General features: G+C 38.7%; 1 pseudogene; it reads left to right on the top strand.

Moving 5' to 3' along the window:
• The first annotated feature begins 3,550 nt into the window (after positions 1-3,550).
• The window catches only part of LOC102877192, an 81,740-nt pseudogene continuing 78,459 nt past the window's right edge, over positions 3,551-6,831 (top strand).

The following is a 6,831-nucleotide window of genomic DNA, read 5'->3' as shown; positions in this document are numbered from 1 at the left end:
CCTGATGCTACCGATTGGTCCGGTGGTGAGAATTTTTGTCTTCTTGACATTGAGCCTCAGTCCATACTGAAGGCTGCTGTCCTTGACCCTCTGCAGTAAGTGCATGAGGTCCTCCTCAGTTTCAGCGAGCAAAGCTGTGTCATCTGCATAACGCAGATTGTTGATAGATCGTCCACCAATCCTAATGCCTCGCTTCTCCTCATAGAGCCCAACCTCTCAGGTAATCTGCTCTGCATACAGGTTGAAAAGGTATGGAGATGGCCAGCACCAAATACCAATTTGTGTGAGTTGAGCTATCTTAGGTCTTCAAGCAAGGTCTTTAAATTGATGCATTCTGATTCAACCCCCTTCTGAGAATTTCCCTTTTCATCCAAGGTCTATATTAGAAACTACATTTTAACAATCTCTATGTAAATAATTACATAAGAACTACCAGGAAGTCAGTAAGACTTACCTGAAACTTCTTTAAATCATAGATTCTTATTCAGAATATCTGAAATGCAGATACTCAGCAATGGGTCAAATTGGAATGAACTTAGAAGTCCTAGTTAACCCAGCTGTGTCTCCTGATGACTGAAGTATCATGCAAGATCACGACGAATAGACTAGAAAGATAGTGCAGAAGAACAAACCACAGAATTGCAAGAAATAATAGCCAGATACTGTTGTTTAAAGCACTAGATAAAATATGGTTCAAGAGAATTCTAAGCCATTTTACTAGGTATTACAAATGTATTGTCTCTGAAAAGATCATATTTAAAAATTAACTTATTTTTTTCTGGAACAAGTTTTTAAAACTTGTTGTTTTGACAGTTATTTCTGGAAGCCATCTTAGTGTTGAGATGGAGCATTGAGACACACTGTCCTCAAATGGACAACACAAGCAACATGAACAGGAACCCTGACTAATTAACGAAAAAGTCATACATTTCAGACCTATATAAAATCTGACTTGTCATGCTAACCAAATAATAGCAATAACTTAATAACAATAAAATAATAAGTTAATTGTGCCCATGTAAAACCTATACCCAAACAAAGAATCTGTTATCTGAGAACACTAAATGGTTTAAAATCAAGAAAGTTGTGTAGTAGGGTTATCTATCTATATGGGGTGGGGGGAGGAAGAAGAGGAATAAAAAAAATCCTTCAAGAAGCAGGAATTTATGAAGAACAACGTGGCAGCATGTTTGGAAGACGGTTCATCAACAATCTGCCTTATGCTAATAACACAGCCTTGGCCACTTGAAATGCTTGCTGCAGCCATTCAAAAACTACGGCCTTCAATATAGATTACACTTTGTACTCATAGTTTGTTCTCTTCAGATTAATAGAAGACCAGTCACAAGAAGCATGGGGTCAACACTGTCCCAAACATTTGATTTGCTGCCTAGTTCCATGGCATCAACAGTCCCTCCTTTATTCAGTCCCCTCACTCCTCTATGTCCCTCCATTTCAGTGGTTCACTGGAAGGTCTCCCAGAGACTCAGGCCCATCAGGGTAATGAATCACAGGTCTGTAGGAACGCAGGTAGGTTTTGCAGAGACTGGTTAGCATTGTAGGCTATCAGTTGCTGTGTAGCTGGAAAGTGGACATCACAAAATGAGAGCTAGCATTGAGGGCCTATGAGTTTATACGCTTCTTGTAGGCTGGTTTGTATCCTACCATAAGCCTCTCTCCTTAATACACTAAATATTTCAGAACAGAGCAAACAGTTAATCACTGACTGTTGTTGTGTACCATCGAGTCAGAACAGACCCATAGCTGACCCTATGGCATGTTTTCAGAGGCAGCTGATCGCACAGAAGGAGACTGCCCTAACAACAACAACTACCCTTAAATAAGGAAGTCCTGATAGTGAAGTGGTTAAACATCTGCTGCTAACTAAAAGGTTGATGTTTGGATTCACCAGCCATTCTGCCAAAGATTGATGTGATAATCTGCTTCCATTAAGATTAAAAATAAAAGTAATTGCTGTTGAGTCAGAATCCACACATAGCTGGACCCTTCAGTGGGTTTTCAGAGGCAGTAAATTGCGCAGGAAGAGATTACTCATCTTTCTCCCACATGGCCACTGGTAGTTCGAACAGCCAGAGAGGCATTACCTTTTGCCAAGCAGCACAGATCTCTATGGAACAGCAGCCTTGGAAACACTCTGTGGCAGTTCTACTCTGCCCCAAGAGGATCACCATGAGTTAGAATGAACTTGAAGGCAGTGAGTTGGACATTGACTAAATGATAACCTTGCAAAGCAAATTTATTTTAATGTTGTTATGAGTAAACTAGGACTCAGAGCAATCTTATGAACAAAGGCTCTGAACCTTGCCCCATCCTGAGACAACTTCATCTTCTCTAACACACCTGATGCCATAGCAACAGTCATCATGTCAACTCATGGTCATCCAGGGTCAACTACGACTCATAATGACCCTATGAACAACAGCTCTGAACCTCCACCTACCCTGCGCCATCTTCCTTCTCTCTGACACACTTGAGTTCATTGTTACAGTCACTTACTTTATCAATGTATCTTGTTGAGGGTTTATTTTTTCTCTGATCCTCTACCTTTCCCACCATGATATCTTTCTTCAAGGCCTGGCCCTTCCTGACAACATGCACAAAGTATGTGAGACAAAGTTTTACCATTATGGCTTCAAAGGAACGCCCTGCTTGCACTTCTTTCAATGCAGCAATGAATAGCACTCAAGAGAATGTCTCTCAAACGGTACCAAAAAGGACATGATAGAATCCTCTTAGATAAGAGAAAAAATGAAATCCTGGGAACACTCACACTTCATATCATTACATTTGGTTTTAGAGTTTGACTTCCTTCTCTCATCATAAAAACAAAACAAGAATATTCTCCAAATCCATCAATGCTATGAAATATTTCATGGATTTGTCATTATTCTTTATTTTTACATAGTGTTCCATTGTATATATGGACCAGTTTATTTCTTTATTCATCCAGTGGTGGACACTTAGGTTACTTCTGTCTTTTTACTATTGTGAAAAATGTTGCAATGAACAGAATTCATATGTCTATTTATAGCATGGCTTTTATTATTTATTCAGAGTATATACCTAGTGTGGCTGGTGCCTCAGTGGTAAGGAACTGTGCTGCTAAAATAAAGGTTCATGTTTTAAATCCACCAGCTGCTCCATGGGAAAAAGATGGACAATCCCCTCTTATTCAATTAACTGCCTCTGAAAACCCACTTGGAGCATCCGCTATGGGCTGGTTCTGACTCTGGTACACAGCAACAACAACCTAGTAATAGAGTTATTGGACATACACTATTTCTATTTCTAGCTTTTTAAATAAATGTCATACTATTTTTCAAAGAGGGAATCACGTTGGTGCTTCTGAATGGCTGACCAATATATTGAAGAGATAAGAGTAATCATTTCTAGCCATTTCACTGCTACTTCCATGCTGTTTGAGTCATGCTCTCTTGGATTCTCTGTGAATGATCAAAGTCACAGTCATAGGAGGACTACATTTCTGGACATCAATAAGTGGAGAACATCTGAAGAAGACACTTAAATTATGGGTGATGTTAAGAATTTCCTGGTGTGGCAAAAGGAAGATGACTCCATCCAATGAAATTAGAGCAGTGGGTGAAAAACAGGCAAAAATTCATGTGTGAAGTTCATGTGGAAGGATATATAATTACACTGAGATGGGAAATTTAACCAATGAAAAAGATGAACAGAGCAATTCTGCTAGAGAACTTATTAACTATCTGGTTTGAGTAAAGAGTGAGGAAGTCCCAGCTATTGGACTCGTACCCCCTATAACTGCTTCTACAGATTCTCCAGATGGTACTGATGCAAGTTCTTGCACCATGGGAGGACCACTTCCTCCACATCTGGTCTTCAAAACAGAAAATGCTACTACACCTGGAGCCTCTGGTTATGGTTTCCTGCACAAACCTGGGATCAGGGAGCCAACTCAAAGGATTATTACTTAAAGAAAGAGGAACAAGAAGCACAAGTGATTCTGGAATCGGAAGTGGATTTAAATGCAGGGTTTCATGGAAACTGGACTTTGAAAAATTCTAGGGCTCATTTGAGCCAATTTTTTTATTATTTTTAGATAGATTTATTATCTATAGCAATTTTACCTTATTATTTTTTATGCTTGATTACAGTTTTAGACACTTGGTTCTTTAAATTTGAGCAATTAAAAAAAAAAAAAAAGAAAAGATCCAAGGAGAATATAAGTGCACTCAAGTGGATCTTGACTATAACAGGAGTTTTATTGCAGAAATGACCATTTCCATCAAGCAGATGGACAAAAGGATTTTTGCATGTGAACACAGATCAAATAAGAAACTGGCAGCACAATTCAGTGTCCTGACTCTTGTTATGCAGCTCTACCATCTTGAAGTGATTGAAGCTTACTCTCAACTCACAAAGAAGGAAGAGAGACATTGGAACCCTACGAAGTTAACATCTCTCAAGAGTTGGAATATCATCTCCAAATTCTTGTTCAACACCTAAATCTTGAAATTGCTCCAGTACCCAAGGATCCTTCTGCTCCAAATATGCTCAATATGGGTAAATTGGCTCCTTTTTGAACCATCTCAGTGACAAAACAAAATGGGTATGGTTCCTTAGTCATCTCCACAGTCCAACTGGAGTTGGACTAGTAGCAACTATGATGTAGTAGCAACTGATGAGGGCCCCTGATATATGCTACTCCAGAACATATAAGCTTTGACTTCAAAACTAAATTAATGTAACAGTTGGAACAAGACCATAATTTGCAAGGGATATTAGAGGGGGGAGAGAGAAAGAGAGAGTTACAGTCTGTGAAAAAGTTTGACAGTGAAATCCTCAATGCAGTCAGTCAAAATTAAATTGTCATTATTCAAGGCACTACTAGATGTAACACTACACAGTTTCTACAGTTCATTCTAAATTATCCGGAATGACCAAGCAACAGAGTGTAAAATTGTAGTAAATCGATCCAGTAGAATTAGTGCAGTCTCAGTAACAGAACAAATTACATATAAATGAGGTGAAGAGCCTGAGAAGAGCTGTGGCTATCATGTTCTATTCTTCTCCATCCTCACATGAGTATAATGTTTTATACTGTCGGTGTGCTCCTAAGAAAATTTGAAGCAAGCATTCGAAGAATTAATCATGTAAATGGGTATTAAATACACAAAAGAGATATAAATACTGACTTTCTCTTGGTAGTTCTCTGTGATGTGGTTCAAATTTACCCTGAAGTTCACACTGTTGTTATGTCTGCTACTATAGATACCAGCATTTTCTGTGAATATTTTTTTCAATTGTTCCATCATTGAAGTTTATGGAAGGACTTTCCCAATACAAAAATACTTTCTAGAAGATTGTATCCAGCTGACCCACTTTATTCCTCCACCAAACAACAAGAAAAAGAAGAATAAAATTTTAGTGTATTAGAAACTGTTAAAAAAAACTTCAAAGATAAGTAATAGGACCAGTATCTTCTATCTCACAAGAGGATGCAATAACTTTTTATTGAATAAAATTCTCTCTCTAGTAATAAAAAGAAGAAGAAGAAGAAGAAGGATGAAGATGGTGGTGAGGAAGATCATGCAAATTGTAACCTGATCTATAATGATGAACATAGTCCAGAAACAAAGATCAGTATGGCTCAGTTGAATGAAAAGGAAGCTTCTTTTGAATTCGTTGAGGCTCTTCTTAAGTACATTGAGAAGCTTAACATTCCTGGAGCTGTGTTGTTTTTTCTCCTTGGCTGGAATGTGATTTACACTATGCTGAAGCATTTAAAACTTAATGCGCCTTTTGGGAATCATCAATACTAAATTCTTCCTCTGCGTTCCCAGATTCCTTGAGAAGAAGAGTGCAAAGTGTTTGATCCAGTACGTGGTGGGGTAACCAAGATTCTTTTGTCCACAAATATTGCTGAAACAAGCAAGCATTACCATAAATGATGTTGTTTATGTCATTGACTCTTGAAAACAGAAGGTGAAGCTGTTCATCACTCACAACATGATCAATTATACTACAGTAGGGGCGTCCAAACAAACCTTGAACAGTGGAAAGGGTGAGCAGGCCATGTGCAACCTGGATGCTACTTTCACCTTTGCAGCCTAGCTCATTTTGAAAGACTTGAAACTCACATGACACCAGAGATATTTCATACATGATTGTATGAAATTGCTCTGAGTATAAAATTTCTCCATCTGGTGGAACACCACGCAGCACACAGGGGCAATGATTTTGTAAGTTACTACCTTACTTGGGAGGAACTAGAGAACAGTATGCTAAGTGAACTGGCTCAGTCTCGTAAGGACTACTATTATATAAAAATATTATTGTAGAATGAGTATGAGGATCCAAGGGGGGGAGAGGGAGAGCAAAAGTGTGAGGATGTGGGGGGGCAATGTTAATCACAGGATCGCACAATTTGATGGGTGGAGGGGGTGAAAGAAATGAAAAAGATCTGGTGTGAAAAACAATGTATACAAACTTTGTAAATAAACCAGTATAAAATAATAATAATCACAATAAACGTTCTCCATCTGGAAGGAATTGGTCAGTTCCTGGCCAAGGCAATTGAACTTCTACTTTTGGATGTTGTGACTGAGGCAGAGCACACACTCAGAGGGTTTGATGCTTATATGCCAATGATGAGTTGACTCTTATTAGAAGAATCCTGGCAAAACTTCCCATTGAGCTTCATTGTGGCACACTTATGCTGTTGTTGTTGTTGTTATTGTTGTTGTTGTTGTTATGTGCCATCGAGTCGCCTGCGACTCATAGCGACCCTATGTACAACAGCCCTAAACTCCGCTCTGTCCTGTGCCAATC

This window comes from Elephantulus edwardii, unplaced genomic scaffold (genome assembly GCF_000299155.1).
Source record: "Elephantulus edwardii isolate Elephantulus edwardi_28Jun2011 unplaced genomic scaffold, EleEdw1.0 scaffold00180, whole genome shotgun sequence".
NCBI classification, from domain to species: Eukaryota; Metazoa; Chordata; class Mammalia; order Macroscelidea; family Macroscelididae; genus Elephantulus; species Elephantulus edwardii.
Note: the sequence above shows the minus strand (reverse complement) of the source record. Positions and strands in the feature narration are given on the sequence as shown.